The following is a 26,890-nucleotide window of genomic DNA, read 5'->3' as shown; positions in this document are numbered from 1 at the left end:
TTGAGGGCATCTAGCTTACATTGTAGGACTGCCGGGGTGTTAAGCATATCCCAGTTTAGGTCACCTAACAGAACAAACGCTGAAGCTAGATGGGGGGCGATCAATTCACAAATGGTGTCCAGGGCACAGCTGGGAGCTGAGGGTGGTCGGTAGCAGGCGGCAACAGTGAGAGACTTATTTCTGGAGAGAGTAATTTTCAAAATTAGTAGTTCGAACTGTTTGGGTATGGACCTGGAAAGTATGACATTACTTTGCAGGCTATCTCTGCAGTAGACTGCAATTCCGCCCCCTTTGGTAGTTCTATCTTGACGGAAGATGTTATAGTTGGGTATGGAAATCTCTGAATTTTTGGTGGCCTTCCTGAGCCAGGATTCAGACACGGCAAGGACATCAGGGTTAGCAGAGTGTGCTAAAGCAGTGAGTAAAACAAACTTAGGGAGGAGGCTTCTGATGTTGACATGCATGAAACCAAGGCTTTTTCGATCACAGAAGTCAACAAATGAGGGTACCTGGGGACATGCAGGGCCTGGGTTTACCTCCACATCACCCGCGGAACAGAGAAGGAGTAGTATGAGGGTGCGGCTAAAGGCTATCAAAACTGGTCGCCTAGAGCGTTGGGGGCAGAGGATAAGAGGAGCAGGTTTCTGGGCATGGTAGAATATATTCAGGGCATAATGCGCAGACAGGGGTATGGTGGGGTGCGGGTACAGCGGAGGTAAGCCCAGGCACTGGGTGATGATGAGAGAGGTTGTATCTCTGGACATGCTGGTTGTAATGGGTGAGGTCACCGCATGTGTGGGAGGTGGGACAAAGGAGGTAACAGGGATATGCAGAGTGGATCTAGGGGCTCCATTGTGAACTAAAACAATGATAACTAACCTGAACAACAGTATACAAGGCATATTGACATCTGAGAGAGACATACAGCGAGGCATACAGTAATCACAGGTGTTGAATTTGGAAAGCTAGCTAAAAACAGTAGGCGAGGCTAATCCGCTAGCACAACAAACAGCAGGTAAAATGGCGTTGACTAGGCAACGGGGCCGACAGGTAAAACAAACAAGCAGAATGGAGTACCGTGATTAATGGACAGTCCAGCGTGCGTCAGCTATGTAGCCAAGAGATCAGTGTCCAGGGGGCAGCGGTGGATGGGCAGGGAAGCTGGGCTGGCGAGTGTTATCCAGGTTTTTAAAAAACTAACAATGACTAAATAGCTTGTAGCTAGTTAGCTGGTTAGCGTCTGGAGGTTCTTGAGTGTGTCATAAAAATACAAATAAAATTAAAAGTAATAGCGATTCCGTATCACATTGGGTGAGGCAGGTTTCCGGAAGGTATAAACAAATTAAAAATCAAAAAGAGATAGAAAGTAAATGGGTTCAGAGAGTGATTGGGACGCGGTGGTTCAGACGGTTAGCAGGCCTGTGCTAACAAGCTAACAGTTCGTAGGCCCGGGCTAGACAAGGTAGCAGTTAGCGGACCGGAGCTTGACAAGCTAGCCGTTAGCAGGCCGAATTAGCAAGCAGGGAGATAGCGAGGGCTAGAGAGTTAACCTTTGGGGGACGTCGCGATGGGGTGAGTCTGTTTATTCCTCTTCATGCGGTGACATCGGCAGACCGGTTGTGGGCCCGGGTAATTGTAGCCCAGGAGTATGCTACAGGTGCTCTAGTACGCTAGGTGAGCTGGAGACACAGCGATTCAGAAAGCTCGCGGGCCTTGGCCAGCAGCAATGAAAATGAATGAAAAGTAAGGGGAATTTGACCCTAAATATATTTTCACTTGTATTTCTAATCCATCCACCATGCATGCAGTCTGGAAATATCGTCATTTAGTGTACGTTTGCATCATAGTTAATTAAACATCCGTCTTTCAAAAAGTTGCATTGCCGTCACCATATGAGACTCTGTTCTTCCGCCCTGCTCTTCTAGCCCAGTGATTCTCAGAAAGCAGCAGACGTTTTAACTGACTCTTCTAGCCCAGTGATTCTCAGAAAGCAGCAGACGTTTTAACTGACTCTACCTCTCGCGCTGTTCAACCAAGCAGCAGACGTTTTAACTGACTCTACCTCTCGTGTTGTTCAACCAAGCAGCAGACGTTTTAACTGACTCTACCTCTCGCACTGTTCAACCAAGCAGCAGACGTTTTAACTGACTCTACTTCTCGTGTTGTTCAACCAAGCAGCAGACATTTTAACTGACTCTACCTCTCGTGTTGTTCAACCAAGCAGCAGACGTTTTAACTGACTCTACCTCTTGCGCTGTTCAACCAAGCAGCAGACGTGTTAACTGACTCTACCTCTCGTGTTGTTCAACCAAGCAGCAGACGTTAACTGACTCTACCTCTCGTGTTGTTCAACCAAGCAGCAGATGTTTTAACTGACTCTACCTCTCGCGCTGTTCATCCCAAAGGTGGGCGTTTAGTCCCAATGATCTTCTGTGACCAATGTTTACTAGAGCCCTGCACGGGCATGTATTTTTAACCCCGATTCCTACCCATACCCGCAACGTTCAGGCCCCACCCTACCCAGGCCCAGTTGCGCTGCCTGAAACCCAAAATGAGAAATGACTTATTCCCTTAGTAAAGCCATTAGTTGCTCCACTCTGTGTGTCTCCCTCACTCTGCATGCTCTCTGTGGGGCTCACAGCGTTGTACCAGAACTTCAGTTGCTTGGCAATGTCTCGCATGGAATAGCCTTCATTTCTCAGAACAAGAATAGACCGACGAGTTTCAGACTAAAGTTATTTTTTTCTGGACATTTTGAGCCTGTAATCTAACCCACAAATGCTGATGCTCCAAATACTCAACTAGTCTAAAGAAGGCCAGCTTTATTGCTTCTTTAATCAGAACGACAGTTTTCAGCTGTGCTAACATAATTGCAAAAGGGTTTTCTAATGATCAATTAGCCTTTTTAAAATGATACACTTGGATTAGCTAACACAACGTGCCATTGGAACACAGGACTGATAATGGGTCTCTGTACTCCTATGTAGATATTCCATTGGAACACAGGAGTGATGGTTGCTGATAATGGGCCTCTATAGATATTCCATATATCTACATAGGCGTACATTTTGCTTCGTCATTGTGGTGTATTCTGTGTAGATCGCTGAGAAAAGGATACATCTATCTTTATATTCAGCTGTAGGAGCTGGGTTCTACAGTATGAACCCCTGCTGTCTCTGGCTCCACACCCACCCGGCCATCTAGATGTGTGAAAGTTAGTGTATAAGCTAATGATCCATCTATGACATTCCTTGTGTAAACTTAAATACTGTATTACCATACCATTTTTTGTATGTTCTCTCTAGTTACTGGTATGTACTTGAAAATGTATCAATTGACACAAAATATTGTCCAGTATTTGACCTTTATTTAATTAGGCAAGTCAGTTTAAGAACAAACTCTTATTTTTAATGATGACCTGGGAACAGTGGGTTAACTGCTTTGTTCAGGGGCAGAACAACAGGTTTTTACCTTGTCAGCTCGGGGATTCGATCTTGCAACCTTTCAGCTACTAGGCCAACGCTCTAACCACTGGGCTACCTGCCACCCTGTCCAGCATTGCGATGCTTCACTGGATCAATCTGGAACTTTGCACACAGACTGCTGCCATCTAGTGGCCAAAATCTAAATTGCACCTATAAACTGCTATATTATATTATGGCCTTTCTCTTGCATTAAAAAAAAAAGAAAAAAGAAATATATATATATATATATAATAATTTGAAAACACTTAAAAAATATATTTTACCAGATCTAATGTGTTATATTCTCCTACATGGTGTCGAGTATGCATGTCCTTGCTTCAGGGCCTGAGCTACAGGCAGTTAGATTTGGTATGTTATTTTAGGTGAAAACAAAGGGTTCGATCCTTGAGGATTTATGACATGAAGGTCAGTCAATCCGGATAATTTCAAGAACTTTGAACATTCCTTCAAGTGCAGTCGCAAAAACCATCAAGCGCTATGATGAAACTGGCTCTCATGAGGGCCACCACAGGAAAGGAAGACCCAGAGTTACCTGGCTCTCATGAGGACCACCACAGGAAAGGAGGTGGGCGGGGTTGGGAGGTGGTGGGAAGAGGTGGGCGGTGTTGGGAGGTGGTGGGCGGTGGGCGGGGCGGGGTTGGGAGGTGGTGGGCGGTGGGCGGGGTTGGGAGGTGGTGGGCGGTGGGCGGGGTTGGGAGGTGGTGGGCGGTGGGCGGGGTTGGGAGGTGGTGTTGTAACCAACCTACCTGTTGGTTACTCTCCTCTGTCCTCCTGGTATTAAACTATGGTTCCTACCTGTTGGTTACTATCCTCTGTCCTCCTCCTGGTATTAAACTATGGTTCCTACCTGTTGGTTACTATCCTCTGTCCTCCTCCTGGTATTAAACTATGGTTCCTACCTGTTGGTTACTCTCCTCTGTCCTCCTCCTGGTATTAAACTATGGTTCCTACCTGTTGGTTACTATCCTCTGTCCTCCTGGTATTAAACTATGGTTCCTACCTGTTGGTTACTATCCTCTGTCCTCCCCCAGGTATTAAACTATGGTTCCTACCTGTTGGTTACTATCCTCTGTCCTCCTCCTGGTATTAAACTATGGTTCCTACCTGTTGGTTACTATCCTCTGTCCTCCTCCTGGTATTAAACTATGGTTCCTACCTGTTGGTTACTCTCCTCTGTCCTCCTCCTGGTATTAAACTATGGTTCCTACCTGTTGGTTACTATCCTCTGTCCTCCTCCTGGTATTAAACTATGGTTCCTACCTGTTGGTTACTATCCTCTGTCCTCCTCCTGGTATTAAACTATGGTTCCTACCTGTTGGTTACTATCCTCTGTCCTCCTCCTGGTATTAAACTATGGTTCCTACCTGTTGGTTACTATCCTCTGTCCTCCTCCTGGTATTAAACTATGGTTCCTACCTGTTGGTTACTATCCTCTGTCCTCCTCCTGGTATTAAACTATGGTTCCTACCTGTTGGTTACTATCCTCTGTCCTCCTCCTGGTATTAAACTATGGTTCCTACCTGTTGGTTGGTTACTATCCTCTGTCCTCCTCCTGGTATTAAACTATGGTTCCTACCTGTTGGTTGGTTACTATCCTCTGTCCTCCTCCTGGTATTAAACTATGGTTCCTACCTGTTGTTGGTTACTATCCTCTGTCCTCCTCCTGGTATTAAACTATGGTTTACCCTACCTGTTGTTTACTATCCTCTGTCCTCCTCCTGGTATTAAACTATGGTTCCTACCTGTTGGTTACTATCCTCTGTCCTCCTCCTGGTATTAAACTATGGTTCCTACCTGTTGGTTACTATCCTCTGTCCTCCTCCTGGTATTAAACTATGGTTCCTACCTGTTGGTTACTCTCCTCTGTCCTCCTCCTGGTATTAAACTATGGTTCCTACCTGTTGGTTGGTTACTATCCTCTGTCCTCCTCCTGGTATTAAACTATGGTTCCTACCTGTTGGTTGGTTACTATCCTCTGTCCTCCTCCTGGTATTAAACTATGGTTCCTACCTGTTGGTTACTCTCCTCTGTCCTCCTCCTGGTATTAAACTATGGTTCCTACCTGTTGGTTACTGTCCTCTGTCCTCCTCCTGGTATTAAACTATGGTTCCTACCTGTTGTCCTCCTCCTGGTATTAAACTATCCTCTGTCCTCCTGGTATTAAACTATGGTTCCTACCTGTTGGTTACTCTCCTCTGTCCTCCTCCTGGTATTAAACTATGGTTCTTACCTGTTGGTTACTGTCCTCTGTCCTCCTCCTGGTATTAAACTATGGTTCCTACCTGTTGGTTACTATCCTCTGTCCTCCTCCTGGTATTAAACTATGGTTCCTACCTGTTGGTTACTATCCTCTGTCCTCCTGGTATTAAACTATGGTTCCTACCTGTTGGTTACTCTCCTCTGTCCTCCTCCTGGTATTAAACTATGGTTCCTACCTGTTGGTTACTGTCCTCTGTCCTCCTCCTGGTATTAAACTATGGTTCCTACCTGTTGGTTACTCTCCTCTGTCCTCCTCCTGGTATTAAACTATGGTTCCTACCTGTTGGTTACTATCCTCTGTCCTCCTCCTGGTATTAAACTATGGTTCCTACCTGTTGGTTACTATCCTCTGTCCTCCTCCTGGTATTAAACTATGGTTCCTACCTGTTGGTTACTATCCTCTGTCCTCCTCCTGGTATTAAACTATGGTTCCTACCTGTTGGTTACTATCCTCTGTCCTCCTCCTGGTATTAAACTATGGTTCCTACCTGTTGGTTGGTTACTATCCTCTGTCCTCCTCCTGGTATTAAACTATGGTTCCTACCTGTTGGTTACTATCCTCTGTCCTCCTCCTGGTATTAAACTATGGTTCCTACCTGTTGGTTACTATCCTCTGTCCTCCTCCTGGTATTAAACTATGGTTCCTACCTGTTGGTTACTATCCTCTGTCCTCCTCCTGGTATTAAACTATGGTTCCTACCTGTTGTTGTTACTATCCTCTGTCCTCCTCCTGGTATTAAACTATGGTTCCTACCTGTCCTCTGTCCTCCTGGTATTAAACTATGGTTCCTACCTGTTGGTTGGTTACTATCCTCTGTCCTCCTCCTGGTATTAAACTATGGTTCCTACCTGTTGGTTACTATCCTCTGTCCTCCTCCTGGTATTAAACTATGGTTCCTACCTGTTGGTTACTATCCTCTGTCCTCCTCCTGGTATTAAACTATGGTTCCTACCTGTTGGTTGGTTACTATCCTCTGTCCTCCTCCTGGTATTAAACTATGGTTCCTACCTGTTGGTTACTATCCTCTGTCCTCCTCCTGGTATTAAACTATGGTTCCTACCTGTTGGTTACTATCCTCTGTCCTCCTCCTGGTATTAAACTATGGTTCCTACCTGTCCTCCTCCTGGTATTAAACTATGGTTCCTACCTGTTGGTTACTATCCTCTGTCCTCCTCCTGGTATTAAACTATGGTTCCTACCTGTTGGTTACTATCCTCTGTCCTCCTCCTGGTATTAAACTATGGTTCCTACCTGTTGGTTACTATCCTCTGTCCTCCTCCTGGTATTAAACTATGGTTCCTACCTGTTGGTTACTATCCTCTGTCCTCCTCCTGGTTAAACTATGGTTCCTCTGTTGGTTGGTTACTATCCTCTGTCCTCCTCCTGGTATTAAACTATGGTTCCTACCTGTTGGTTGGTTACTATCCTCTGTCCTCCTCCTGGTATTAAACTATGGTTCCTACCTGGTATTGTTGGTTACTATCCTCTGTCCTCCTCCTGGTATTAAACTATGGTTCCTACCTGTTGGTTGGTTACTATCCTCTCTGTCCTCCTCCTGGTATTAAACTATGGTTCCTACCTGTTGGTTACTATCCTCTGTCCTCCTCCTGGTATTAAACTACCTGTTGGTTCCTATCCTCTGTCCTCCTCCTGGTATTAAACTATGGTTCCTACCTGTTGGTTACTATCCTCTGTCCTCCTCCTGGTATTAAACTATGGTTCCTACCTGTTGGTTACTATCCTCTGTCCTCCTCCTGGTATTAAACTATGGTTCCTACCTGTTGGTTACTATCCTCTGTCCTCCTCCTGGTATTAAACTATGGTTCCTACCTGTTGGTTGGTTACTATCCTCTGTCCTCCTCCTGGTATTAAACTATGGTTCCTACCTGGTTGGTTACTATCCTCTGTCCTCCTCCTGGTATTAAACTATGGTTTACCTGTTGGTTACTATCCTCTGTCCTCCTCCTGGTATTAAACTATGGTTCCTACCTGTTGGTTACTATCCTCTGTCCTCCTCCTGGTATTAAACTATGGTTCCTACCTGTTGGTTACTATCCTCTGTCCTCCTCCTGGTATTAAACTATGGTTCCTACCTGTTGGTTGGTTACTATCCTCTGTCCTCCTCCTGGTATTAAACTATGGTTCCTACCTGTTGGTTACTATCCTCTGTCCTCCTCCTGGTATTAAACTACCTTACCTGTTGGTTACTGTCCTCTGTCCTCCTCCTGGTATTAAACTATGGTTCCTACCTGTTGGTTACTATCCTCTGTCCTCCTCCTGGTATTAAACTATGGTTCCTACCTGTTGGTTACTCTCCTCTGTCCTCCTCCTGGTATTAAACTATGGTTCCTACCTGTTGGTTACTATCCTCTGTCCTCCTCCTGGTATTAAACTATGGTTCCTACCTGTTGGTTACTATCCTCTGTCCTCCTCCTGGTATTAAACTGGTTCTCTCTCCTCTGTCCTCCTCCTGGTATTAAACTATGGTTCCTACCTGTTGGTTACTATCCTCTGTCCTCCTCCTGGTATTAAACTATGGTTCCTACCTGTTGGTTACTATCCTCTGTCCTCCTCTCCTGGTATTAAACTATGGTTCCTCTGTCCTCCTCCTGGTATTAAACTATGGTTCCTACCTGTTCCTCCTCCTGGTATTAAACTATGGTTCCTACCTGTTGGTTACTATCCTCTGTCCTCCTCCTGGTATTAAACTATGGTTCCTACCTGTTGGTTGGTTACTATCCTCTGTCCTCCTCCTGGTATTAAACTATGGTTCCTACCTGTTGGTTACTATCCTCTGTCCTCCTCCTGGTATTAAACTATGGTTACTACCTGTTGGTTACTATCCTCTGTCCTCCTCTGGTATTAAACTATGGTTCCCTACCTGTTGGTTACTATCCTCCTGGTATTAAACTATGGTTCCTACCTGTTGTCCTCTGTCCTCCTCCTGGTATTAAACTATGGTTCCTACCTGTTGGTTGGTTACTATCCTCTGTCCTCCTCCTGGTATTAAACTATGGTTCCTACCTGTTGGTTGGTTACTATCCTCTGTCCTCCTCCTGGTATTAAACTATGGTTCCTACCTGTTGGTTGGTTACTATCCTCTGTCCTCCTGGTATTAAACTATGGTTCCTACCTGTTGGTTACTATCCTCTGTCCTCCTCCTGGTATTAAACTATGGTTCCTACCTGTTGGTTACTATCCTCTGTCCTCCTCCTGGTATTAAACTATGGTTCCTACCTGTTGGTTGGTTACTATCCTCTGTCCTCCTCCTGGTATTAAACTATGGTTCCTACCTGTTGGTTACTATCCTCTGTCCTCCTCCTGGTATTAAACTATGGTTCCTACCTGTTGGTTACTATCCTCTGTCCTCCTCCTGGTATTAAACTATGGTTTCCTGGTTACTATCCTCTGTCCTCCTCCTGGTATTAAACTATGGTTCCTACCTGGTTACTAATCCTCTGTCCTCCTCCTGGTATTAAACTATGGTTCCTACCTGTTGGTTACTATCCTCTGTCCTCCTCCTGGTATTAAACTATGGTTCCTGTCCTGTTGGTTTACCTATCCTCTGTCCTCCTCCTGGTATTAAACTATGGTTCCTACCTGTTGGTTACTATCCTCTGTCCTCCTCCTGGTATTAAACTATGGTTCCTACCTGTTGGTTACTATCCTCTGTCCTCCTCCTGGTATTAAACTATGGTTCCTACCTGTTGGGTTGGTTACTATCCTCTGTCCTCCTCCTGGTATTAAACTATGGTTCCTACCTGTTGGTTACTATCCTCTGTCCTCCTCCTGGTATTAAACTATGGTTCCTACCTGTTGGTTACTATCCTCTGTCCTCCTCCTGGTATTAAACTATGGTTCCTACCTGTTGGTTACTCTCCTCTGGTCCTCCTGGTATTAAACTATGGTTCCTACCTGTTGGTTACTATCCTCTGTCCTCCTCTGTTCCTCCTACCTGGTATTAAACTATGGTTCCTACCTGTTGGTTACTATCCTCTGTCCTCCTCCTGGTATTAAACTATGGTTCCTACCTGTTGGTTACTATCCTCTGTCCTCCTCCTGGTATTAAACTATGGTTCCTACCTGTTGGTTACTATCCTCTGTCCTCCTCCTGGTATTAAACTATGGTTCCTACCTGTTGGTTACTATCCTCTGTCCTCCTCCTGGTATTAAACTATGGTTCCTACCTGTTGGTTACTATCCTCCTATCCTCTGTCCTCCTCCTGGTATTAAACTATGGTTCCTACCTGTTGGTTACTATCCTCTGTCCTCCTCCTGGTATTAAACTATGGTTCCTACCTGTTGGTTGGTTACTTCCCTGTATCCTCTGTCCCTCCTGGTATTAAACTATGGTTCCTACCTCCTCCTGGTTTACTATCCTCTGTTGGTTCTATCCTCTGTCCTCCTCCTGGTATTAAACTATGGTTCCTACCTGTTGGTTGGTTACTATCCTCTGTCCTCCTCCTGGTATTAAACTATGGTTCCTACCTGTTGGTTACTATCCTCTGTCCTCCTCCTGGTATTAAACTATGGTTCCTACCTGTTGGTTACTATCCTCTGTCCTCCTCCTGGTATTAAACTATGGTTCCTACCTGTTGGTTACTATCCTCTGTCCTCCTCCTGGTATTAAACTATGGTTCCTACCTGGTTGGTTACTCTCCTCTGTCCTCCTCCTGGTATTAAACTATGGTTCCTACCTGTTGGTTACTATCCTCTGTCCTCCTCCTGGTATTAAACTATGGTTCCTACCTGTTAAATCCTCTGTCCTCCTCCTGGTATTAAACTATGGTTCCTACCTGTTGGTTACTATCCTCTGTCCTCCTCCTGGTATTAAACTATGGTTCCTACCTGTTGGTTACTATCCTCTGTCCTCCTCCTGGTATTAAACTATGGTTCCTACCTGTTGGTTACTATCCTCTGTCCTCCTCCTGGTATTAAACTATGGTTCCTACCTGTTGGTTACTATCCTCTGTCCTCCTCCTGGTATTAAACTATGGTTCCTACCTGTTGGTTACTATCCTCTGTCCTCCTCCTGGTATTAAACTATGGTTCCTACCTGTTGGTTACTATCCTCTGTCCTCCTCCTGGTATTAAACTATGGTTCCTACCTGTTGGTTACTATCCTCTGTCCTCCTCCTGGTATTAAACTATGGTTCCTACCTGTTGGTTACTATCCTCTGTCCTCCTCCTGGTATTAAACTATGGTTCCTACCTGTTGGTTGGTTACTATCCTCTGTAAACTCCTCCTGGTATTAATCCTCTGTCCTCCTCCTGGTATTAAACTATGGTTCCTACCTGTTGGTTACTATCCTCTGTCCTCCTCCTGGTATTAAACTATGGTTCCTACCTGTTGGTTACTATCTCTGTCCTCCTCCTGGTATTAAACTATGGTTCCTACCTGTTGGTTACTATCCTCTGTCCTCCTCCTGGTATTAAACTACCTGTTGGTTCCTATCCCTGTCCTCCTCCTGGTATGGTTCCTACCTGTTGGTTATCCTCTGTCCTCCTCCTGGTATTAAACTATGGTTCCTACCTGTTGGTTGGTTACTATCCTCTGTCCTCCTCCTGGTATTAAACTATGGTTCCTACCTGTTGGTTACTATCCTCTGTCCTCCTCCTGGTATTAAACTATGGTTCCTACCTGTTGGTTACTATCCTCTGTCCTCCTCCTATTAAACTATGGTTCCTACCTGTTGGTTAATCCTCTGTCCTCCTCCTGGTATTAAACTATGGTTCCTACCTGGTTGGTTACTATCCTCTGTCCTCCTCCTGGTATTAAACTATGGTTCCTACCTGTTGGTTACTATCCTCTGTCCTCCTCCTGGTATTAAACTATGGTTCCTACCTGTTGGTTACTATCCTCTGTCCTCCTCCTGGTATTAAACTATGGTTCCTACCTGTTGGTTACTATCCTCTGTCCTCCTCCTGGTATTAAACTATGGTTCCTACCTGTTGGTTACTATCCTCTGTCCTCCTCCTGGTATTAAACTATGGTTCCTACCTGTTGGTTACTATCCTCTGTCCTCCTCCTGGTATTAAACTATGGTTCCTACCTGTTGGTTACTATCCTCTGTCCTCCTCCTGGTATTAAACTATGGTTCCTACCTGTTGGTTACTATCCTCTGTCCTCCTCCTGGTATTAAACTATGGTTTCCTACCTGTTGGTTACTATCCTCTGTCCTCCTCCTGGTATTAAACTATGGTTCCTACCTGTTGGTTACTATCCTCTGTCCTCCTCCTGGTAAACTATGGTTCCTACCTGTTGGTTACTATCCTCTGTCCTCCTCCTGGTATTAAACTATGGTTCCTACCTGTTGGTTACTATCCTCTGTCCTCCTCCTGGTATTAAACTATGGTTCCTACCTGTTGGTTACTATCCTCTGTCCTCCTCCTGGTATTAAACTATGGTTCCTACCTGTTGGTTACTATGGTTCCTACCTGTTGTTGGTTACTATCCTCTGTCCTCTGGTATTAAACTATGGTTCCCCTGTTGGTTACTATCCTCTGTCCTCCTCCTGGTATTAAACTATGGTTCCTACCTGTTGGTTACTATCCTCTGTCCTCCTCCTGGTATTAAACTATGGTTTCCTATCCCTGTATTAAACTGGTTGGTTACTATCCTCTGTCCTCCTCCTGGTATTAAACTATGGTTCCTACCTGTTGGTTACTATCCTCTGTCCTCCTCCTGGTATTAAACTATGGTTCCTACCTGTTGGTTACTGTCCTCTGTCCTCCTCCTGGTATTAAACTATGGTTCCTACCTGTTGGTTACTATCCTCTGTCCTCCTCCTGGTATTAAACTATGGTTCCTACCTGTTGGTTACTGTCCTCTGTCCTCCTCCTGGTATTAAACTATGGTTCCTACCTGTTGGTTACTATCCTCTGTCCTCCTCCTGGTATTAAACTATGGTTCCTACCTGTTGGTTACTGTCCTCTGTCCTCCTCCTGGTATTAAACTATGGTTCCTAGCTGTTGGTTACTGTCCTCTCCCCCAGGTCAGGGTCTACGGGCCCAGCTTCACGAGACTCCATGTCCCCTGGCAGGTCCTGAGCAGAGAGGCAGAGTTCCTCAAGATCAAAGTCCCCACTAAGAAGGTGAGACATTTACATTACATTTAAGTCATTTAGCAGACGCTCTTATCCAGACCGACATACAAATTGGTGCGTTCACCTTATGACATCCAGTGGAACAGCCACTTTACAATAGTGCATCTAAATCTTTTAAGGGGGGTGAGAAGGATTACTTTATCCTATCCCAGGTATTCCTTAAAGAGGTGGAGTTTCAGGTGTCTCCGGAAGGTGGTGATTGACTCCGCTGTCCTGGCGTCGTGAGGGAGTTTGTTCCACCATTGGGGGGCCAGAGCAGCGAACAGTTTTGACTGGGCTGAGCGGGAACTGTACTTCCTCAGTGGTAGGGAGGCGAGCAGGCCAGAGGTGGATGAACGCAGTGCCCTTGTTTGGGTGTAGGGCCTGATCAGAGCCTGGAGGTACTGAGGTGCCGTTCCCTCACAGCTCCGTAGGCAAGCACCATGGTCTTGTAGCGGATGCGAGCTTCAACTGGAAGCCAGTGGAGGGAGCGGAGGAGCGGGGTGACGTGAGAGAACTTGGGAAGGTTGAACACCAGACGGGCTGCGGCGTTCTGGATGAGTTGTAGGGGTTTAATGGCACAGGCAGGGAGCCCAGCCAACAGCGAGTTGCAGTAATCCAGACGGGAGATGACAAGTGCCTGGATTAGGACCTGCGCCGCTTCCTGTGTGAGGCAGGGTCGTACTCTGCGGATGTTGTAGAGCATGAACCTACAGGAACGGGCCACCGCCTTGATGTTAGTTGAGAACGACAGGGTGTTGTCCAGGATCACGCCAAGGTTCTTAGCGCTCTGGGAGGAGGACACAATGGAGTTGTCAACCGTGATGGCGAGATCATGGAACGGGCAGTCCTTCCCCGGGAGGAAGAGCAGCTCCGTCTTGCCGAGGTTCAGCTTGAGGTGGTGATCCGTCATCCACACTGATATGTCTGCCAGACATGCAGAGATGCGATTCGCCACCTGGTCATCAGAAGGGGGAAAGGAGAAGATTAATTGTGTGTCGTCTGCATAGCAATGATAGGAGAGACCATGTGAGGTTATGACAGAGCCAAGTGACTTGGTGTATAGCGAGAATAGGAGAGGGCCTAGAACAGAGCCCTGGGGGACGCCAGTGGTGAGAGCGCGTGGTGAGGAGACAGATTCTCGCCACGCCACCTGGTAGGAGCGACCTGTCAGGTAGGACGCAATCCAAGCGTGGGCCGCGCCGGAGATGCCCAACTCGGAGAGGGTGGAGAGGAGGATCTGATGGTTCACAGTATCGAAGGCAGCCGATAGGTCTAGAAGGATGAGAGCAGAGGAGAGAGAGTTAGCTTTAGCAGTGCGGAGCGCCTCCGTGATACAGAGAAGAGCAGTCTCAGTTGAATGACTAGTCTTGAAACCTGACTGATTTGGATCAAGAAGGTCATTCTGAGAGAGATAGCGGGAGAGCTGGCCAAGGACGGCACGTTCAAGAGTTTTGGAGAGAAAAGAAAGAAGGGATACTGGTCTGTAGTTGTTGACATCGGAGGGATCGAGTGTAGGTTTTTTCAGAAGTGGTGCAACTCTCGCTCTCTTGAAGACGGAAGGGACGTAGCCAGCGGTCAGGGATGAGTTGATGAGCGAGGTGAGTTAAGGGAGAAGGTCTCCGGAAATGGTCTGGAGAAGAGAGGAGGGGATAGGGTCAAGCGGGCAGGTTGTTGGGCGGCCGGCCGTCACAAGACGCGAGATTTCATCTGGAGAGAGAGGGGAGAAAGAGGTAAGAGCACAGGGTAGGGCAGTGTGAGCAGAACCAGCGGTGTCGTTTGACTTAGCAAACGAGGATCGGATGTCGTCGACCTTCTTTCCAAAATGGTTGACGAAGTCATCTGCAGAGAGGGAGGAGAGGGGGGAGGGGGAGGAGGATTCAGGAGGGAGGAGAAGGTGGCAAAGAGCTTCCTAGGGTTAGAGGCAGATGCTTGGAATTTAGAGTGGAAGAAAGTGGCTTTAGCAGCAGAGACAGAAGAGGAAAATGTAGAGAGGAGGGAGTGAAAGGATGCCAGGTCCGCAGGGAGGCGAGCTTTTCTCCATTTCCGCTCGGCTGCCCGGAGCCTTGTTCTGTGAGCTCGCAATGAGTCGTCGAGCCACGGAGCGGGAGGGGAGGACCGAGCAGGCCTGGAGGATAGGGGACATAGAGACTCAAAGGATGCAGAAAGGGAGGAGAGGAGGGTTGAGGAGGCAGAATCAGGAGATAGGTTGGAGAAGGTTTGAGCAGAGGGAAGAGATGATAGGATGGAAGAGGAGAGAGTAGCGGGGGAGAGAGAGCGAAGGTTGGGACGTCGCGATACCATCCGAGTAGGGGCAGTGTGGGAAGTGTTGGATGAGAGCGAGAGGGAGAAGGATACAAGGTAGTGGTCGGAGACTTGGAGGGGAGTTGCAATGAGGTTAGTGGAAGAACAGCATCTAGTAAAGATGAGGTCGAGCGTATTGCCTGCCTTGTGAGTAGTGGGGGAAGGTGAGAGGGTGAGGTCAAAAGAGGAGAGGAGTGGAAAGAAGGAGGCAGAGAGGAATGAGTCAAAGGTAGACGTGGGGAGGTTAAAGTCGCCCAGAACTGTGAGAGGTGAGCCGTCCTCAGGAAAGGAGCTTATCAAGGCATCAAGCTCATTGATGAACTCTCCGAGGGAACCTGGAGGGCGATAAATGATAAGGATGTTAAGCTTGAAAGGGCTGGTAACTGTGACAGCATGGAATTCAAAGGAGGCGATAGACAGATGGGTAAGGGGAGAAAGAGAGAATGACCACTTGGGAGAGATGAGGATCCCGGTGCCACCACCCCGCTGACCAGAAGCTCTCGGGGTGTGCGAGAACACGTGGGCGGACGAAGAGAGAGCAGTAGGAGTAGCAGTGTTATCTGTGGTGATCCATGTTTCCGTCAGTGCCAAGAAGTCGAGGGACTGGAGGGAGGCATAGGCTGAGATGAACTCTGCCTTGTTGGCCGCAGATCGGCAGTTCCAGAGGCTACCGGAGACCTGGAACTCCACGTGGGTCGTGCGCGCTGGGACCACCAGATTAGGGTGGCCGCGGCCACGCGGTGTGGAGCGTTTGTATGGTCTGTGCAGAGAGGAGAGAACAGGGATAGACAGACACATAGTTGACAGGCTACAGAAGAGGCTACGCTAATGCAAAGGAGATTGGAATGACAAGTGGACTACACGTCTCGAATGTTCAGAAAGTTAAGCTTATGTAGCAAGAATCTTATTGACTAAAATGATTAAAATGATACAGTACTGCTGAAGTAGGCTAGCTGGCAGTGGCTGCGTTGTTGACTTTGTAGGCTAGCTGGCAGTGGCTGCGTTGTTGACACTACACTATTCACCTCCACCACTTTACAGCCGTGTGTGTGTGTGTGTGTGTGTGTGTGTGTGTGTGTGTGTGTGTGTGTGTGTGTGTGTGTGTGTGTGTGTGTGCGTGTGTGTGTGCTGCTATAACAGCAAAGAGGGAGACAACCTGGAGGAGGACAACCTGCTCGTTGTACAGCTCATTTCAAAATGGCACTCCAGCCAAAGCTTAGCATTGCGCATGGTGATCTTAGGCTTGTGTGCGGCTGCTCAGCCATGGAAACCCATTTCACGAAGATCCCGACTGACAGAAATGAAATGCATTAAATGGTCTTTTTCCCCTTCATCACTCTACATACGATACCCCATAATGACGAAACAAAAACAGGGTTTTAGAATTTTTTTGCACATTAAAAAAAAAGCTGAAATAACACACTTACATACATTTTCAGACCCTATAGTTAGTACTTTGTTGAAGCACCTTTGGCAGCGATTACAGCCTGGAGTCTTCTTGGGTACAAGCTTGACTCTCCTGTATTTGGGGAGTTTCTCCCATTCCTCTCTTCAGATCAATCAAATGTATTTTAATAGCTCTTCTTACATCAGCTGATATCTCAAAGTGCTGCACAGAAACCCAGCCTAAAACCCCAAACAGCAAGCAATGCAGGTGTAGAAGCACGGTGGCTAGGAAAAACTCCCTAGAAAGGCCAAAACCTGGTTCCTCTCTAGGTTATGAGAGGTGGCCAGTCCTCTTCTGGCTGTACCGGGTTGAGATTATAACTGAACACGGCCAAGATGTTCAAATGTTCATAGATGACCAGCAGGGTCCAATAATAATCACAGTGGTTGTAGGTCAGCACCTCAGGAGAAAATGTCAGTTGGCTTTTTATAGCCGATCATTCAGAGTATCTCCACCGCTCCTACTGTCTCGAGAGAGTTGAAAACACCAGGTCTGGGACAGGTTCTCTCAAGCTCTGTCAGGCTGGATGGGGAGCGTCGCTGCACAGCTATATTCAGGTCTCTTCAGAAATGTTAGATCGGGTTCAAAACCGGTTTGAGGCTGGGCCACTCAATGACAGTCGGAGACTCGTCCCGAAGCCACTCCTGAGTTGTCTTGGCTGTGTGCTTAGGGTCATTGTCCTGTTGGAAGGTGAACCTTCACCCCAGTCAGGTCCTGAGCGCTCTGGTTTTCATCAAGGATCTCTGTACTTTGCTCCGTTCATCTTTGCCTTGATCATGACTAGTCTCCCAATCCCTGCTGCCAAAGAATATCCCCTCAGCATGATGCTGCCACCACTATGCTTCACCGTAGGGATGGTGTCAGGTTTCCTCCAGACGTAATGCTTGGCATTCAGGCCAAGGAGTTAAATCTTGGTTTCATCAGACCAGGGAATCTTGTTTCTCATGGTCTGAGAGTCTTTCTTTAGTTCCCTTTTGGCAAACTCCAAGTGGGTGTCATGTGCCTTTTACTGAGGAGTGGCTTCCGTTTGCCCACTCTACCATAAAGTCCTGATTGGTGGAGTGCTGCAGAGATGGTTGTCCTTCTGGAAGGTTCTCCCATCTCCACAGAGGACCTGTCAGTGACTATTGATATTTTGGTCACCTCGCTGACCAAGGTCCTTCTTCCACGATTGCTCAGTTTGGCTGGCAGGCCAGCCCTAGGAAGATTCTTGACATTATGGGGTATTCTGTGTAGATTGCTGAGTTACATTTATTTATTTAATACATTTTGGAAAAAGGCTGTAACATAACAAAATGTAGGAAAGTCAAGGGGTCTGAAAACTTTCTGAAGGAACTGTATATAGAGGTACTATCACTGCTCCCATTTTACCTCCCCTGATGTGGAGGTGAGGTCACTGCTCCCGTTCCACCTCCCCTGGTGTGGAGGTACTGTCACTGCTCCCGTTCCACCTCCCCTGATGTGGAGGTACTGTCACTGCTCCCGTTCCACCTCCCCTGATGTGGAGGTACAGTCACTGCTCCCGTTCCACCTCCCCTGATGTGGAGGTACTGTCACTGCTCCCGTTCCACCTCCCCTGATGTGGAGGTACTGTCACTGCTCCCGTTCCATCTCCCTGGTGTGGAGGTACAGTCACTGCTCCCGTTCCACCTCCCCTGATGTGGAGGTCACTGCTCCCGTTCTACCTCCCCTGATGTGGAGGTACTGTCACTGCTCCCGTTCCACCTCTCCTGATGTGGAGGTACAGTCACTGCTCCCGTTCCACCTCCCCTGGTGTGGAGGTACTGTCACTGCTCCCGTTCCACCTCCCCTGATGTGGAGGTACAGTCACTGCTCCCGTTCCACCTCCCCTGGTGTGGAGGTACTGTCACTGCTCCCGTTCCACCTCCCCTGATGTGGAGGTACTGTCACTGCTCCCGTTCTACCTCCCCTGGTGTGGAGGTACTGTCACTGCTCCCGTTTCACATCCCCTGGTGTGGAGGTCACTGCTCCCGTTCCACCTCCCCTGATGTGGAGGTCACTGCTCCCGTTCCACCTCCCCTGATGTGGAGGTACTGTCACTGCTCCCGTCCCACCTCCCCTGATGTGGAGGTCACTGCTCCCGTTCCACCTCCCCTGATGTGGAGGTCACTGCTCCCGTTCCACCTCCCCTGATGTGGAGGTCACTGCTCCCGTTCCACCTCCCCTGATGTGGAGGTACTGTCACTGCTCCCGTTCCACCTCCCCTGATGTGGAGGTACTGTCACTGCTCCCGTTCCACCTCCCCTGATGTGGAGGTACTGTCACTGCTCTCGTTCCACCTCCCCTGATGTGGAGGTACTGTCACTGCTCCCGTTCCACCTCCCCTGATGTGGAGGTCACTGCTCCCGTTCCACCTCCCCTGGTGTGGAGGTACTGTCACTGCTCCCGTTCCACCTCCCCTGGTGTGGAGGTACTGTCACTGCTCCCGTTCCACCTCCCCTGGTGTGGAGGTACTGTCACTGCTCCCGTTCCACCTCCCCTGGTGTGGAGGTACTGTCACTGCTCCCGTTCCACCTCCCCTGGTGTGGAGGTACTGTCACTGCTCCCGTTCCACCTCCCCTGGTGTGGAGGTACTGTCACTGCTCCCGTTCCACCTCCCCTGGTGTGGAGGTACTGTCACTGCTCCCGTTCCACCTCCCCTGATGTGGAGGTACTGTCACTGCTCCCGTTCCACCTCCCCTGATGTGGAGGTACTGTCACTGCTCCCGTTCCTCCTCCCCTGATGTGGAGGTCACTGCTCCCGTTCCACCTCCCCTGATGTGGAGGTACTGTCACTGCTCCCGTTCCACCTCCCCTGATGTGGAGGTACTGTCACTGCTCCCGTTCCACCTCTCCTGATGTGGAGGTCACTGCTCCCGTTCCACCTCCCCTGGTGTGGAGGTACTGTCACTGCTCCCGTTCCACCTCCCCTGATGTGGAGGTACAGTCACTGCTCCCGTTCCACCTCCCCTGGTGTGGAGGTACTGTCACTGCTCCCGTTCCACCTCCCCTGATGTGGAGGTACTGTCACTGCTCCCGTTCTACCTCCCCTGGTGTGGAGGTACTGTCACTGCTCCCGTTCCACATCCCCTGATGTGGAGAGGTCACTGCTCCCGTTCCACCTCCCCTGATGTGGAGGTCACTGCTCCCGTTCCACCTCCCCTGATGTGGAGGTACTGTCACTGCTCCCGTTCCACCTCCCCTGATGTGGAGGTACTGTCACTGCTCCCGTTCCACCTCCCCTGATGTGGAGGTCACTGCTCCCGTTCCACCTCCCCTGATGTGGAGGTCACTGCTCCCGTTCCACCTCCCCTGATGTGGAGGTACTGTCACTCCACCTCCCCGTTCCACCTCCCCACCTCCCCTGATGGAGGTACTGTCACTGCTCCCGTTCCACCTCCCCTGATGTGGAGGTACTGTCACTGCTCCCGTTCCACCTCCCCTGATGTGGAGGTACTGTCACTGCTCCCGTTCCACCTCCCCTGGTGTGGAGGTACTGTCACTGCTCCCGTTCCACCTCCCCTGGTGTGGAGGTACTGTCACTGCTCCCGTTCCACCTCCCCTGATGTGGAGGTACTGTCACCTCCCGTTCCACCTCCCTGGTGTGGAGGTACTGTCACTGCTCCCGTTCCACCTGAATTCCCCTGATGTGGAGGTACTGTCACTGCTCCCGTTCCACCTCCCCTGATGTGGAGGTACTGTCACTGCTCTGTTCACCTCCCCTGGTGTGGTTCCACTGCTCCCCTCCACCTCCCCTGGTGTGGAGGTACTGTCACTGCTCCCGTTCCACCTGTTCCCCCTGGTGTGGAGGTACTGTCACTGCTCCTGTTTCCACCTCCCCTGGTGTGGAGGTACTGTCACTGCTCCCGTTCCACCTCCCCTGGTGTGGAGGTACTGTCACTGCTCCCGTTCCACCTCCCCTGGTGTGGAGGTACTGTCACTGCTCTGTTCCACCTCCCTGTGTGGAGGTACTGTCTCTGCTCTGTTCCCTCCCTGATGTGGAGGTACTGTCACTGCTCCCGTTCCTCCTCCCCTGATGTGGAGGTCACTGCTCCCGTTCTACCTCCCCTGATGTGGAGGTACTGTCACTGCTCCCGTTCCACCTCCCCTGATGTGGAGGTACAGTCACTGCTCCCGTTCCATCTCCCCTGATGTGGAGGTCACTGCTCCCGTTCCACCTCCCCTGATGTGGAGGTACAGTCACTGCTCCCGTTTTACCTCCCCTGATGTGGAGGTACTGTCACTGCTCCCGTTCCACCTCCCCTGATGTGGAGGTACTGTCACTGCTCCCGTTCCACCTCCCCTGATGTGGAGGTACAGTCACTGCTCCCGTTCCACCTCCCCTGATGTGGAGGTACTGTCACTGCTCCCGTTCCACCTCCCCTGATGTGGAGGTCACTGCTCCCGTTCCACCTCCCCTGGTGTGGAGGTACAGTCACTGCTCCCGTTCCACCTCCCCTGGTGTGGAGGTACTGTCACTGCTCCCGTTCCACCTCCCCTGATGTGGAGGTACAGTCACTGCTCCCGTTCCACCTCCCCTGATGTGGAGGTACAGTCACTGCTCCCGTTCCACCTCCCCTGATGTGGAGGTACTGTCACTGCTCCCGTTCCACCTCCCCTGATGTGGAGGTACCTCTACCTGGGCAGAGCCTTCTCCATCCCTCTACCTGGGCAGAGCCCCCTCCATCCCTCTACCTGGGCAGAGCCCCCTCCATCCCTCTACCTGGGCAGAGCCCCCTCCATCCCTCTACCTGGGCAGAGCCCCCTCCATCCCTCTACCTGGGCAGAGCCCCCTCCATCCCTCTACCTTAGCAGAGCCCTCTCCATCCCTCTACCTGGGCAGAGCCCTCTCCATCCCTCTACCTGGGCAGAGCCCTCTCCATCCCTCTACCTGGGCAGAGCCCTCTCCATCCCTCTACCTGGGCAGAGCCCTCCAGAAGGCCAATACAATAGAGGTTGACTCTTCCCATCTATTCCACTCTGAATTCCAGCCCCTGCCCTCTGGATGCACGTACAGACTGACCTAAAGTCTTAAAGAATTCGGGCCAAGTTCTCTTTTATTGCAATTCTGCAACTTACCAAAATGTTGGCGTGATTGCACATTTACATGCAGTCTGTTTTGACTTTACATGCAGTCTGTTTTGACTTTACATGCAGGCTGTTTTGACTTTACATGCAGTCTGTTTTGACTTTACATGGAGGCTGTTTTGACTTTACATGGAGGCTGTTTTGACTTTACATGCAGTCTGTTTTGACTTTACATGCAGTCTGTTTTGACTTTACAGTCTGTTTTGACTTTACATGCAGTCTGTTTTGACTTTACATGCAGGCTGTTTTGACTTTACATGGAGTCTGTTTTGACTTTACATGCAGGCTGTTTTGACTTTACATGGAGTCTGTTTTGACTTGACATGGAGTCTGTTTTGACTTTTTTCTAAATATCCTTTGCTATTTGCTGTTTTTATTTTGTTTTTATGACTACTGCACAATGAGTGGCCTCTGAGGACATGACATTTTTCTGAATCCCCAGCCCCTGCTGCAGTGGGAGGGAGACCCTGTATATGAGCCACAGCAGGTGCTTCTATTAATCTGTCTGTGTCTCTGTCTGTCTAGAGCTATGATCTGAAGCAGGAGTACGGGCTCAGTGCCAGCCTCAGTGAGTTCTGGAGGAAGGTGAACCAGCCGTTCCAACCCAACATCCCCCAGCTAGGCCACAGCACCACCAAGCAGCTCTCACACTGCTTCTCCAGGGACAAACTACACTTGTAAGATGCACCCACACCACGCCCCACACCACGCCCCACACCACGCCCCACACCACGCCCCACACCACGCCCCACACACGTCCTCACACCACGCCCTCACACCACGTCCTCACACCACGTCCTCACACCACGTCCTCACACCACGCCCCACACCACGCCCCACACCACGCCCCACACCACGCCCCACACCACGCCCCACACCACGTCCTCACACCACGCCCACACCACGCCCCACACCACGCCCCACACCACCCCCCACCACGCCCCCACCACGCCCCACACACGTCCCCCACCACACCACGCCACACCACGCCCACACCACGCCCACACCACGCCCCACACCACGCCCACACCACGCCCCACACCACGCCCCACACCACGCCCCACACACATATCCTCCACGCCCCACACCACGCCCACACCGCCCTCACACCACGCCCCACACCACGCCCCACACCACGCCCACACCACGTCCTCACACCACGTCCTCACACACCACGCACGCCCCACCACGTCCTCACACGCCCACCACGCCCCACACCACCCCCCACGCCTCACACCACGCCCCACACCACGCCCACACCACGCCCTCACACCACGCCCCACACCACGCCCCCACCACGCCCCACACCCGCCCCACCACGCCCCACACCACGTCCCACCACGCCGCGTCCACCACGCCCCACACGCCCCACACGCCCACACCACGCCCACACCACGCCCACACCACGTCCCACACCACGCCCCACACCACGCCCCCACACCACGTCCTCACACCACGCCCCACACCACGCCCCACACCACGCCCCACACCACGCCCCACACCACGTCCTCACACCACGCCCCACACCACGCCCCACACCACGCCCCACACCACGCCCCCACACCACGCCCACACCACGTCCTCCACACCACGCCCACCGTCCTCACCACCCCCCACACCACGCCCTCACACCACGCCCCACACCACGCCCACACCACGCCCCACCACGCCCCACACCACGCCCACACCACGCCCCACACCACGCCTCACACCACGCCCCACACCACGCACACCACCCACACCACGCCCCACACCCGCCACCACGCCCACCACGCCCCCACACCACGCCCCCACGCCCACACCACGTCCCACACCACGTCCCCACACCACGCCCCACACCACGCCCCACACCACGCCCCCCACCACGCCTCACACCACGCCCCACGTCCCACACCACGTCCCCCACACCACGCCCCACACCACGCCCCACCACGCCCCACACCACGCCCACACCACGCCCCACACCACGCCCACACCACGCCCACACCACGCCCCACACCACGCCCCACGCCCCACCACGCCCCACCACGCCCCACACCACGCCCACACCACGCCCCACACCACGCCCACACCACGCCCACACCACGCCCCCACACCACGCCCCACACCACGTCCCACACCACGCCCCCACCCCACCACGCCCCACACCACCCCACACCACGTCCCCACACCACGTCCCCACACCACGCCCACACCACGCCCACACCACGCCCCACACCACGCCCCACCACGCCCCCCACACCACGCCCCACACCACGTCCCCACACCACGCCCACACACGTCCTCACACCACGTCCCACACCACGCCCCACACCACGCCCACACCACGCCCCCCACACCACCCCCACCACGTCCCACCACGTCCCACACCACGCCCCACCACGCCCCACACCACGCCCACCACGCCCCCACCACGCCCCACACCACGCCCCACCACCCGTCCACACCACGCCCCACCACGCCCCCACACCACGCCCCCACCACGCCCTCACACCACGCCCCACACCACGCCCCCACACCACGCCCACACCACGCCCTCACCACGCCACCACCCCCACACCACGCCCTCACACCACGCCCACACCACGCCCACACCACGCCCCACACCACGCCCCACATGTCCCACGTCCCCTCCACCACGCCCCACACCACGCCCACACCACGCCCACACCACGCCCCACCACGTCCCACACCACGCCCCCACCACGCCCCACACCACGTCCCCACACCACGCCCACACCACGCCCCACACCACGCCCACACCACGCCCCACGCCCCACACCACGTCCCCACGCCCACACCACGCCCCACACACCCCCACACCACGCCCACACCACGCCCCACACCACGTCCCCACACCACGCCCCCACACCACGCCCCCCACCACGCCCCACACCACGCCCACACCACGCCCCACACCACGCCCCACACCACGCCCACACCACGCCCACACCACGCCCACACCACGCCCCACCACGCCCCACACCACGCCCTCACACCACGCCCACACCACGCCCCACACCACGCCCACACCACGTCCCACACCACGCCCCACACCACGTCCCCACACCACGCCCCACACCACGCCCACACACCACGCCCCCACCACGCCCACGCCCCACCACGCCCTCACCACGCCTCACACCACGCCCCACACCACGCCCACACCACGCCCCCACACCCTCACACCACGCCCCACCACGCCCACACCACGCCCACACCACGCCCCCCACCACGCCCACCACGTCCTCACACCACGCCCCACCACGCCCACCACGCCCCACACCACACCACGCCCCACACCACGCCCCACGCCCTCACACCACGCCCCTCACACCACGCCCACACCACGCCCTCCACCACGCCCCACCACGCCCCACACCACGCCCCCACCACGCCCCCACACCACGCCCCACACCACGCCCCACACCACGCCCACACCACGCCCCACACCACGCCCCACACCACGCCCCACACCACGCCCCCACCCGCCCCACCACGCCCCACACCACGCCCCACACCACGCCCCACACCACGTCCTCACACCACGCCCCACACCACGTCCTCACACCACGTCCTCACACCACGTCCTCACACCACGTCCTCACACCACGCCCCACACCACGCCCCCCCCACACCACGCCCCACACCACGCCCCACACCACGCCCCACACCACGCCCCACACCACGCCCACACCACGCCCACACCACGCCCCACACCACGCCCCACACCACGCCCCACACCACGCCCCACACCACGCCCCACACCACGCCCCCCCACACCACGCCCCACCACCACGCCCACACCACGCCCACACCACGCCCCACACCACGCCCACACCACGCCCCACCCACGTCCTCACACCACGCCCACACCACGCCCACACCACGCCCACACCACGCCCCACCACGCCCCACACACGTCCCACACCACGCCCCACACGTCCTCACACCACGCCCCACACCACGCCCACACCACGTCCCCACACCACGCCCACACCACGCCCCACACCACGCCCCACACCACGCCCCACACCACGCCCACCACGCCCACCACCCACCCCACACACGTCCCCACACCACGCCCCCACACCACGCCCACACCACGCCACCACGCCCCACACACGTCCTCACACCACGTCCTCACACCACGCCCCACACCACGTCCTCACACACACTCTGACAACAGCTGGTCTGTATATGGAGTCACCATCTGAGTTTCCCTGAGTTGACACCTGTTCTTTGTTCTCTACAGATTTAACATCACCTCTAAAGACACGTTCTTTGACAACGCAACACGAAGTCGAATAGTGAGTCTGTCATTCAGGATGTTTCTCTGTTTTATATGAATGTCAAGAATCAATGGGAATATGTTTTCGGCTCTCTGTTTCTCTCTGACACAATATTCTGTGTGACCTAACCCCCTCAGGTGTATGAGATCCTGAGACGCACCGCCTGCACACGCACCAGCCAATCCATGGGTGAGTGACCTCTAACCCCTGATTTGCCCAAAGTTGCCTACTTTTTGAGGTCATTGACATTCTCCATGGTTCCTCAGCACAGTGAGTGATTGGTGTTCTCCACCCTCCCCTGTCCAATAAATAACACGCTACCCTGTCCAATAAATGACATGCTACCCTGTCCAATAAATAACACACTACCCTACCCTGTCCAATAAATAACACACTACCCTGTCCAATAAATAACACGCTACCCTGTCCAATAAATAACACGCTACCCTGTCCAATAAATAACACGCTACCCTGTCCAATAAATAACACACTACCCTGTCCAATAAATAACACACTACCCTGTCCAATAAATAACACGCTACCCTGTCCAATAAATAACACACTACCCTGTCCAATAAATAACACGCTACGCTACCCTGTCCAATAAATAACACGCTACCCTGTCCAATAAATAACACACTACCCTCCCCTGTCCAATAAATAACACACTACCCCCTGTCCAATAAATAACACTACCCTACCCTGTCCAATAAATAACACACTACCCTGTCCAATAAATAACACACTACCCTGTCCAATAAATAACACCCTACCCTGTCCAATAAATAACACGCTACCCTGTCCAATAAATAACACACTACCCTCCCCTGTCCAATAAATAACACACTACCCTCCCTGTCCAATAAATAACACGCTACCCTGTCCAATAAATAACACACTACCCTCCCCTGTCCAATAAATAACACACT

At 51.9% G+C, this 26,890-nt stretch overlaps 1 pseudogene; it reads left to right on the top strand.

Moving 5' to 3' along the window:
• Positions 1–26,890, top strand: part of LOC135570182 (anoctamin-2-like) — a 102,407-nt pseudogene that overhangs the window by 13,921 nt on the left and 61,596 nt on the right.

The sequence above is a fragment of the Oncorhynchus nerka genome, unplaced genomic scaffold, assembly GCF_034236695.1.
Source record: "Oncorhynchus nerka isolate Pitt River unplaced genomic scaffold, Oner_Uvic_2.0 unplaced_scaffold_1056, whole genome shotgun sequence".
NCBI classification, from domain to species: domain Eukaryota; kingdom Metazoa; phylum Chordata; class Actinopteri; order Salmoniformes; family Salmonidae; genus Oncorhynchus; species Oncorhynchus nerka.
Note: the sequence above shows the minus strand (reverse complement) of the source record. Positions and strands in the feature narration are given on the sequence as shown.